Here is a 10,189-nt window from a genome sequence, read left to right on the forward strand (position 1 = left end):
TCAGGCCGATGGCCCAGTATGCATGATTTTTTGATTGGTTGTTACTGATATGGTATTGTCAGTGTGGTATTGGTATTTTGGGGGTGGCTCAATAAGCCCTTGGTCTTACAGTTTTCAGTTATTGTCACAGGTACTTCAGGAGATCATGGCAAGGCAAAGGCGTGACCGTACCGCTCCTCATCCTTTCGTTATGATTTTGGGACACTCTGATGGATATTGATTTGAAAACATTTTGTAGACAATACTAATTGACTTTTATTTATGATTTAAAAAGTTTGAATTTGGATGTTACAAAATGATTGAAACTAAGATATAGGAGTTTAATATTGGGAAGTACTCTGCTCGAATTAAGAAAAATGATGAATATCAACATTGGAAAGTTGACAATATGACAAACTCAACTCTTTTAACGAAGAAATCACGTAAAAAACCATGTCCTGTTTTTGTGTTCCACTAAGATCAACTGAACTCAAGCCGAGATGTTCGAGTGAAGAAAGACGAAAAGTCCATGCCACGTCATCTATCATCAGGTGCCCATAGTTTGAAGTTAGATCATGAACCTTCAAATAAGAAAGATTTCGAATATGAGGAGGAACAAAACCATCTAAACCAGCATGAGAGAGAATGAGTCTCAGTTTTTTCAAGGATCTAATGAACTCAGGGATCTGATTTTTTAAAACTCTTCTATTTAACACGAAAATAGAATCACAATAGGAGGAGCATAAGTTACACTCGACTATTACAAAAAACAACCCATTTTCACTAACACCCTCACTCAAAGTGTTATGCTTTATTTCTTTGTGTTTTGGGATACTTTACAACTGAGGATGAAACCATTATTTATGGTAAACCCAACCACTTCTCCACCCTCTCCATAGAATGTGTTCATCATATGGTAGGAAGAAAAGTTGTCACCCTAAGAATAAAATGTTTCCATGAAAACGTTGGCCTTCTAGATGGAGTCTGGAAGTTAACAAATCTCCCCCTCTAGTCTCCTTCCAACAATTCTAATCCTAATTATGTCAACACATAGTTTGTGTTTCTCTTGTGTCACCACCTTGGTCAACATATTTGTAGGATTGTCATTTGTGTTGATCTTTGATAACTTCAACTCTCAACCCTCGATTGCTTCTCTAAGCCAATGATAACACACATCAGTGTGTTTTTTGCGGGAATGGTACATCAAGTTCTTGCTCTGGTCCATAGCACTCTAACTATCATAATTAATGATGTACTCTTCTTGTGGAACGCTTAATTCTTGAAGAAACTGTCTTAGCCATATAAGCTTCTTCCCAACTTCAACAACAACAATGCACTTAGCTTCTATTGTTGACATTGCTACACACTTCTGTAACATGGATTGCCATGAGATATTTCCCTCTGCGAAAGTGAAAATGTAACTTGATGTAGATTTCCTATTATCAAGATCTCTTGCCATACCGACATCTATATAACCATTCACGATTGGCTTTGCTCCCCTATAACATAGACATAGTTTCGAAATATCCTTCAGGTATCGAAGAATCCACATTACTACTTCCCAACATTGCTTTCCCAGATTAGCTAGATATATACTCACAACACCGACGACATGAGCAATATCTGGTCTTGTACATACCATTGCATACATAAGACTTCCTATGGATGAGGAATGATGGACTGTCTTCATATCTTCTCTTTCTTTCTCAGAAGAGGGATAATGTTTCTTACACAAACTGAAATGATTAGCTAAGGGCATACCAACAGGCTTCGCATTTTCCATGATGAACCTTTTGATTACACGTCCAACATACTCCTCCTGTGATAAGAACAATTTTCTTGATTTTCTATCACAGAGAATTTTCATGCCTGGTATATGTTGTGTTGGGCCTAAGTCTTTCATATAAAAAAACTAGGATAAAACCTTATTCAACTTGTCGATCATCATTGCATCTTGTCCCACTATCAACATATCACCCACGTAGAGAAAAAAGATGTCAAATTTTCCATCTGGGAACTTCTTCAGGTAGACATACTAGTCTGCAACAGTTCTTTTGTACTTGTGAATTACCATGAATGAGTCAAACTTCTTGTACCACTACCTTAGGGGTTGCTTAAGACCGTAAATGCTCGTCTTCAATTTACAAACGAGTTTCTCTTTCCTTGGGACTTTAAATCCATCAGGATGATCCATGTATATTTCTTCATCCAAATCACCATGGAGAAAAGTTGTTTTCACATCCATCTACTCAAGTTCAAGATCTAGACTAGCAACTAATCCGAGTACAATTTGAATAGACATCATCTGTTAGGGTGCAAAGTCACTCTTGGATTTCATCTGTGCTTACTCCTTTGTATGTGTGTAATGAGTTTTGTTTGCTTTATAAGGAAGTGTGTGACACTCATCTTACGTAAGGAACATTTATGAGAGATTAGTTTAGAGAGAGAATTACTGCAAACCCAATTGTTCTCTTTCTAAAAACTAATGAGAGCTAAACCCAGATTCATTTACTCTTATGTTCTTCATGTTCATGATTCTTGAATGATTTACTAAATCATTTTCATATTCCGCATTCGTCATCATGATCAACACCACTACAATTGGTATAAGAGCGGGTGTTCTTTATTTAATCAAGAATTGATCCATGATGACATTTTTTATTTGGTGATTCTTCATTGTTATTTGATCTTCGTGATTTAGAGAGTTTTTGGATTCTTGAAATCGAATTTTTCCTTGATTCAATTCATAATTTGATTTTCTTCACTAGAATTCAAGTGATTTTCGCTTTCTCTCTCTAGAAAACCCATTTAAAATCACTTTCTCTCTCTCTAGAAAAACACAACATCTTATCAATTGATCAAAGATGGTGGACTTGCATTATGATTCAAACGTTGTGACCATTGAAGATGTCAAATACAAAGTCAATGAAAATCAATTCTATGGAGTACTGTTGAAAGGTGGATTGATTACATGGTTTACTATGGATTCTTGAAATCGAATTTTCCTTGATTCAATTCATAATTTGATTTTCTTCACTAGAATTCAAGTGATTTTCGCTTTCTCTCTCTAGAAAACCCATTTAAAATCACTTTCTCTCTCTCTAGAAAAACACAACATCTTATCAATTGATCAAAGATGGTGGACTTGCATTATGATTCAAAGGTTGTGATCATTGAAGATCGATGTCAAATACAAAGTCAATGAAAATCAATTCTATGGAGTATTGTTGAAAGGTGGATTGATTACATGGGTTACTATGGTTTCTTATGGAGGCTTGAAAGATGATCATGGAAGATTAATGTTTCAATGACTTGGGCAGATTGAATGTTTAATCAAAATCACCTTGTACATGTTAACATGGAGTGGAAATAAAAAGTAAGGAGAAGAAAGAGATTTGTTTAATAAGAAATACATTTCTCTAATTGAAAATCCAAGTGATATTCATGCTCTTAAGTTTGTTGAAGTTCAAGACTATGTAGTTCAATGCGATGTTCTTGATGTTCTTGAAGTTCATGATAAAAAGATTCAAGTTGATTCTCATGAAGATGATTTTTTTTGCTCGATTGGAGTTCAAACCGATAATATTTTGTGTTCTTGTGATTTGTTTGAAGGAATGATTCCTTATCGAAAGTCATCAATCAAAGAAATTCACTAGTATCAAACTCCAAAAGATTTGATTCAAACTTGCAAAGTTGAAGTTGTCAAGAATGAAGTTGTTCTTGAATTCAAATCTTCAAGATGCAAAAAGATAAGAAAGAAAAAGAAGAAGAAGATCAAACATAAGAACAAGTGGATTTATTCACAAAAATCGTCAAATTTTGTTGTGAATTCGAAATCCATGAAGCAAATTTGGGTTCCAAAGCAACAATCATCAAGCGTTGCAATGAATTTGAAATCAAAACCCAAAAGTGTTGATGATTCTTATGAAGATGGTATTAGATCGTTGAAGAACACGAAGAACGAGTTGTACAACACGTATTATGGGTGGTACAATGTTCAAATTGGAGACTTTTTTGTTCCAACAAAAGAAGCTAGATCTTGAAAATTTGATTCGTTCGTTGCTAATGGAGCTCAGATTATCAAAAATGTATCTCAAATTCTCAAATACAACCAAAATACATATTAATTATAATAGTTTAATACATATCGATTGAAGGAAAACGGGAAAATGGATTCCAAAACGTTCTTGATTACGGTTCGTGCTTTGCGTTTTTCGTTTTTGATCGCTTTGTCTGATTGGATCAAATACGCTTCTACCCCATTGATTGATCCAATTATGTTTGTTTAGATCAAGTTCAAAATCACGAAATTCACTGCTCATATTTTGAAGCCCACATTTTGAATCCACTAATGTTCAATAATCATTGTTAAGCCCAACATTTAATTTGATTCGAAATAATGCATTGTTACTGTTCATGATCCATAAAGCCTTTATATCAGTTTTAAGCCCATTTAATCATGGAGCCCAAATCGCTATTCTTGGTTCGTCTAGTACGCACACTTTACTCAGGGCCGACTTTACTATATAAAAAATTAAGCAAGGGCTTAGGGCCCCCAATTGTGAAGGGCCCCTAGTTTTTAAAATCGTTGGATGTTAGACATCCTCTTACGCACAATAAACAAGAGCAACAATACGCAAGACTTGACCAAAATCAACAAAAGCAACCGGCGACGATTCGATTTCCACAAAACACGATTGATTTCCACAAAAAAATATCTATTCTAATCTTCTTCTTCCTTCAATCCCTTCTCTATTATTCCTTCTCCATTCTCCAATTCTTGATTTTGATCCAATGAAGAACATGTGTCACTTTGAGTACAAGAATCTCAAGAATGATTTGAACTTTTACAGGCATCATCGACATATTAACGCTTCAATTGATTCTCGTAGGGATGAAAATGCTGAGGATGATCTCAATCAGATTCCTCTGTATGAATCCTACCATTTTAAGTTTTGTACATCATTATATTACTTTAAGAGTCAGGCAACTTGTTCATCTTCACTTTACTCCTGGTATCCGAAGATTCTTAAGGTGTCTGTTTCATTATTTCCAAATTACAGGAAAATACTTGGATGTGAAGCAATCACCATGGTTGATTGAATTAGTAGCTTTATATATGAATCTTAAAGGTTCAGACATTTTGGCATCTGATGAGCTTTTTGGTCAACCCTCTTATGACCTCAATATTTGGAATGAAGAGTCTTTTCTAACTTTGACACTTCTAGGTACTAAAAAACTGGAGTACAATCTCACTTGTCTTATTTGCTTGGTATATATGTTTGACAATAAACATATTAATTATAGAAAATTCCAATTATATCTTTTATAAAATGGATAGTTGTTGATGCAGGACATTATTTTTCAACCATATTCTTTGAGTTGTGGAAACATTTTTTTGCAAGTCTTGTGCTTGTTTGGCACCTGGTGTATTGATGATTGAAAGGTTGAAGTCTGCAAATCAAGATTCCAAGTGTCCAGTTTGCAGGTTTGATAAATTTGGATGTTATAAATTTCATTTTTTTTTCTATATACTTATTGTGTATATATGATCATATTATGTAACAAAATATAGATTAATGGTATGGTTTATTTATCTTTGTTATTACAGAGTTGAGTGTATGTTAAACCCGTTTACATGTTGGAACTAGGTTTGCTCTTACAATGAAGGTATTTCGAATAATCCATAATCTGATTCCAGTTTACAGATTGTTCATTTGGAGTATATTAAAGGCCAAAGGGCCTCAAATTTTGGGTTCTCTTAGAGCCCCTAAACTGATTGAGCCGCCCCTGACTTTACTTAGTTGTACCATATCATCATGTTTCTGTTCATAATCGTTTTGTTCTTGAGTTTCGGTTTCTTCTTATCGTTCTCAATAATCGTTTGATGTTGTTTGTTAATTTTAAACTGGGATTCGATTTCATATGATTTGGTATATGATGAAATCGATTTTATTCAATTCATAGCATAGAAATCGAAAATTGAGTCTTTGATTTTAAAGATTTTGGTCAAGAACACTTGAAGGATATGAAGAACAGTTGGTTGAACGTGTTTTGATTTGAAATTCGATGTTAGAATCATCAATTTCATGTTTGTTGACTTTTGATTTCGAAAAGTCAAACATAGTAAAAACTCAAACGTGATTATTAAGAGGTGATTTTGTGAATTGGTGGATGGAATTGGTTAATACAAGTTATTTTGAGGCTATAAGTGCTCGAAATCAAGTCCGGTTTGGGATTTAATTTCGAATATTGGTTGAGTACTTGTTCTTGACATCGAAGACTGGAATGGTTTTTGTTCGATACTTAATATTGATTTCAAAATCGAAGTCTTCTTGAGGTCAGTATTAATACCAAATAATGTTTGACTGGATGTGGATAGAGAACAAATGTGTTGATTTGAATCATGGTAACGAAGGCTGTGGAAATGAAGGTTTGGAATCGAATCTATTTACTGATGACCAATGGGAACGTCAATTGGTATTGAGATAACTTCGCTTGAAATTCGACATCAACGTCACAATTTTTGTTCTAATATGCACCTTCGGTTTGTAATCTGATTTAGAGACTTTTGGTTATGGGACTTTGCTTTGAGTGTTCGGCTGAATACAAAGTCTCATAGATGAATTGGATAACGAAGGTCAAGCATATTGATGGTCGCTACTGGCTTCTTATGTGAATTTGATTTCGAAGGGTTGAAATGGGAGGATCAATTTCGAATGGTTTAAGGTCAAGGGTCAAGGTTGAGTAACAAAAGTGAAGTCTGTGATTTTGAAATCGAATGGTAATATTGATTTTGAAGGTCGATGGTCGCAAATGTCGATGGGCCTAAACTGAAGTTGAAGTTGAGTGATTGAAAGCGAAGGCTGTCCTGGAGGTTGATTGATTACGAAAGGGAAGTAAGATCGATATTGAAGCTTACTAGTCGATGGTCGAGGATTAATTGGCTGGAATCGAACACATCGAGGTCAATACCTTGAGTTCGATAGTGGAAATCGAGTGGTTCACTTGCGAAGGGTTGATAACGAGTCGGCTCATATTCGATTTGTTGATGACGAATCGATAATGGGTATCGATATGATATGCGAAGGCTTTGAGTCGATACTGGCTCCTTATGTGGGATCGACATCGAGTGTCGATTTTGATGATTTCGACATGGGTAGTTTGGGTATAGATGTCGAATGGTCTGCCTTGGAATCGAACTCATATTCGACGTATGACAGCATTCGCTTCTCGTATCACATTGGGGAAGAAAATATTAGTTTTCAATTTGGGTCCCTGATCTATCAACGAAGTGGCAAAAATTATCCAACTTCGAAATGGGGATAGAAGTTTGTGTTAAATGCAAACTTTTCGTTTTGAATCCCTGATGTTTCGAAGACTTGGCAGAATTTACCCAACTTCGAAATTGGGATAAAAGTTCTGAGAAACGTTGAAGGTTACATAACAGCCCCTCCAGTTAATGCGAATTGTCACTTTATGCCCAGTTTCGCAATTGGGTAAAGTTTCGCATCTAACACTGTTTTTGGCGTAACGGGACCCTACAAAATTCTGATATTGGCAGTTTTACCCGGATTTTCAAAATTCTTGCAACTTTCACCCAAAAGTTGAAAATTTTCATAAATTTGAAAATTTTTCAAGACTTTTTCGTGATTGTTTTTTCATGGAAATTTTTCTCATAATGATTTTTGGCACACATCAAGAGGGAGTTTTGTGAAGATTATTCTTCGGGCGCTTCTCAACCTTAGCGGGTTTTATAATCACTTTTTTATTATAAAAAGGGTGAGAATGAAGAGTAAGTATTCGAAGCTTATCGGCTATTCATTTGCGGATTTGAAGACCAATATTATTTCGAGGGGGAGTTCGTCTTGATTGTGCGAGCTCGTTGGATATTGAAGTCGAGACATCCAATCCTAACTTTAAGGGGGAGAATGTTAGGGTGCAAAGTCACTCTTGGATGTCATGTGTGCTTACTCCTTTGTATGTGTGTAATGAGTTGGCTTTCCTTTATAAGGAAGTGAGTGACACTCATTTTATATAAGGAACATTTATGAGAGATTAGTTTAGAGAGATAATTATTGCAAACCCATTTGTACTCTTTCTAAAAATTAATGAGAGCTAAACCCAGATTTATTTACGCTTGTGTTCTTCATGTTCATGATTCTTGAATGATTCACTAAATCATTTTCATATTCCACATTCGTCATCATGATCAACACCACTACATCATCTTCACATCCGGCAAAATAATCTCTTCAAAGTAGATTCTTTCTTTTTGTTGGAAACCTTTGACAATGATTCTCGTCTTATATTTCATAGCATTTCCTTTTCCGTCTTTCTTTAACTTGAAAATCCACTTGTTTTTCAAAGCTTTCTTTCCTTTGGGTAGTTTTACCAACTCATATGTTTGATTCTTCTGTAAAGAATTCATTTCTTCTTACATATCATTCTACTATTTGGATTTTTTTCAATATGATATTGAGCCTCTTGATAGCTCTCTATCAGAAGGATGTAGTTTGAAGTCGGACATCTTCTTGATGGAGCACAAACTCATTCGGATCGTCGAATTTGTATTCCTTCATTTGCAAATTCTGGCAACAGATCTGAAGCATCTAGGGGTGGAAGCTCCCCCTGCTTAACACCTTTTTGATCTGTATCGTCAACTTCTTCATCCTCTTCTTTAGTGGAAACATCATCTTTATTTTAAGATATTATTTCTAAAAATTTGGTGTTCGGTCGCTCACTAACCATTGCCATGAGATCATAATATTGGTTCTCATAGAAAACTAAATCTCTACTTCAAATAACTTTTTGGTTGTGGTTCTCATAGCCTATACCTGAACTCTTCATCTCCATATCCAATAAAGATGCATGGAGTGGATTTGAGGTCTAACTTCTTCTATAATTCATTTGATACATGTACAAACGCCTTGCACCCAAATACTCTCAAGTCAGAATATAAGATGTATTTACCCATCCATATCTTCTATGGAACTTATAAATTCAATGGAATGGAAGGTGATATATTTATTAGATAGCAAGCTGCCAATACAACTTCACACTATAATGGTTTTGGGAGTTTAGTCATATTGAGCATGCACCAAAACTTCTCAACAGTGATTCGATTCATCCATTCTGCTACACCACTGTGTTGTAGGGTTCGTGGGACAATATTTTCATATATGATACTATGTTTCATGAAGTATGTAGAGAACTCAAGGGAATAGTACTCGCCTCGAATATATGATCGGAAAAATTTCAGCTGCTTGCTTGTTTATCTTTCCACCATTTCATGAAAAGCTTTGAAGTGGGCCAATACTTGGTCCTTCATCATGATACATTGTGCCTATACCTTTCGTGATGCATCATCGATGAATGTCACAATGTACCTACTTCCACCAAGAGATTCTACTTCAATCGGTCCACATACGTCGGAGTGGACAAGGCTCAGCAACTCGGAGCGGTTATTTCTTTTGGGACTAAAGGAAACTCTGTGTTGTTTCCTAAATAGGCAGTACTTACATGGATCCAAAGCAACATTTTTTTCCATTAAAATGGATTCCTTGTTTTCAAGAGTCGTCAATCCCTTCACGCTCATGTGGCCTAGTCTTCTATGCCACAAGTTTGGTGATGTCTCTTTTTAACAACATTGAGACTTGGATGAAGCAGCTTTGCATGGGTTTTATAAAGATTACCAGAAAATTTTCCCCTTGAAATGACCAGAACACCATTTAGCAACTTCCAGGTGCCATCTTTGAATTGATTATCACATCCCTGAACATCAAGTGCTCAAACTGATTTAAGATTCGTTCTTAACTCGGGGATATGTTGTACATCTTTCAGCACTAATGTACATCCTACATTGGTATTTATATGCACATCACCAATACCAACAATGCTTGAGAAACTGGTGTTTCCCATCGTCACAGTACCATGTTCTTTATTCTTATAGGTAATAAATAAATCTTAGTTTGGAGTCGAATGATATAATACAACGCTATCAATCACCCACTCAACATCATGAGTGCCAACATGTAGGCATGCTTCCTCCTCGTATGTAACAAGGGTAATTTATTGTGTTATGTTGACCATGGTTTTACCATTCTCCCTGCTTGAATTCTGGCTCATCTCGGACTGCTGTCGTAAGAACCTACGACAATCACTCTTTTGTGGCCATATTAATTATAATGATTATAATAGCCTCCGAACC

At 35.5% G+C, this 10,189-nt stretch overlaps 1 pseudogene; it reads left to right on the plus strand.

The window, feature by feature from the left end:
- Window positions 1-4,773: 4,773 nt before the first annotated feature.
- On the plus strand, window positions 4,774-5,647 carry LOC145094192 (putative E3 ubiquitin-protein ligase BAH1-like 1; annotated as a pseudogene).
- Window positions 5,648-10,189: the final 4,542 nt, after the last annotated feature.

The sequence above is a fragment of the Lactuca serriola genome, chromosome 3 (assembly GCF_051521515.1).
Source record: "Lactuca serriola cultivar US96UC23 chromosome 3, Lser_US96UC23_V15, whole genome shotgun sequence".
In the NCBI taxonomy this organism is placed as follows: Eukaryota; Viridiplantae; Streptophyta; class Magnoliopsida; order Asterales; family Asteraceae; genus Lactuca; species Lactuca serriola.